The 774-nt window shown below is 45.5% G+C and overlaps 1 pseudogene; it reads left to right on the top strand.

The window, feature by feature from the left end:
- Positions 1–5: 5 nt before the first annotated feature.
- LOC103582019 lies at positions 6–763 on the top strand (annotated as a pseudogene).
- The last annotated feature ends 11 nt before the right edge of the window (positions 764–774 follow it).

Below are 774 nucleotides of genomic sequence, written 5' to 3'. Positions count from 1 at the left end.
CCCCCATGTACTTCTTCCTTTCACACCTGGCCATAATTGACATTTCCTATGCTTCCAGCAACTTACCTAGCATGTTGGAAAAGTAGTGACACACAAAAAAACTATGTCCTTTGTCTCCTGCTTTATTCAGATGAATTTGGGTTTGACTATAGCTTCTACAGAGTGCATGGTTTTGGTGCTGATGTTCTATGACAGATTTGTGGTGATCTGCCACCTGCTTCAATACACTGTCATCATGAATTGGAGAGTGTGCGTGGTCCTGGCTGTCACTTCCTGGGCATATGGATCTTCCCTGGTCATAGTAAGTCTAATTCTCTTTTCTTAGGTTGACATTCTGTGGACCTCAGGAAGTGAACCACTTCTTCTGTGACACCCTATCTGTCCTCAAACTGGCCCGTGCTGACACCAGGAACAATGAAATTTTTCTCTTTGCTGCTGGTGTGTTTGTCTTAGTTGGACCCCTTTCCTTAATACTACCCACTACATGCGCATCCTCTGGGCCATCCTGAAGATCCAGGCAAAAGAGTGCTCCAAGAAAGCTTTTTCCACATGTTCTTCCCACCTCTGTGTGGTTGGACTCTACATTGGCATAGCCATGATGGTTTACTTGGTCCCAGACAACAGTCAGTGACAGGAGCAGCAGAAAGTCCTCCCCCTATTTTACAGCGTCTTCAATCCATTGCTGAACCCACTCATCTACAGTCTGAGGAACAATCAGGTGAAGGGCGCCTTCTACAGAACACTGCAGAAAAAGAGGATGTGAATGAATGGAAA

The sequence above is a fragment of the Galeopterus variegatus genome, unplaced genomic scaffold, assembly GCF_000696425.1.
Source record: "Galeopterus variegatus unplaced genomic scaffold, G_variegatus-3.0.2 Scaffold14648, whole genome shotgun sequence".
Classification (NCBI taxonomy): domain Eukaryota; kingdom Metazoa; phylum Chordata; class Mammalia; order Dermoptera; family Cynocephalidae; genus Galeopterus; species Galeopterus variegatus.
Note: the sequence above shows the minus strand (reverse complement) of the source record. Positions and strands in the feature narration are given on the sequence as shown.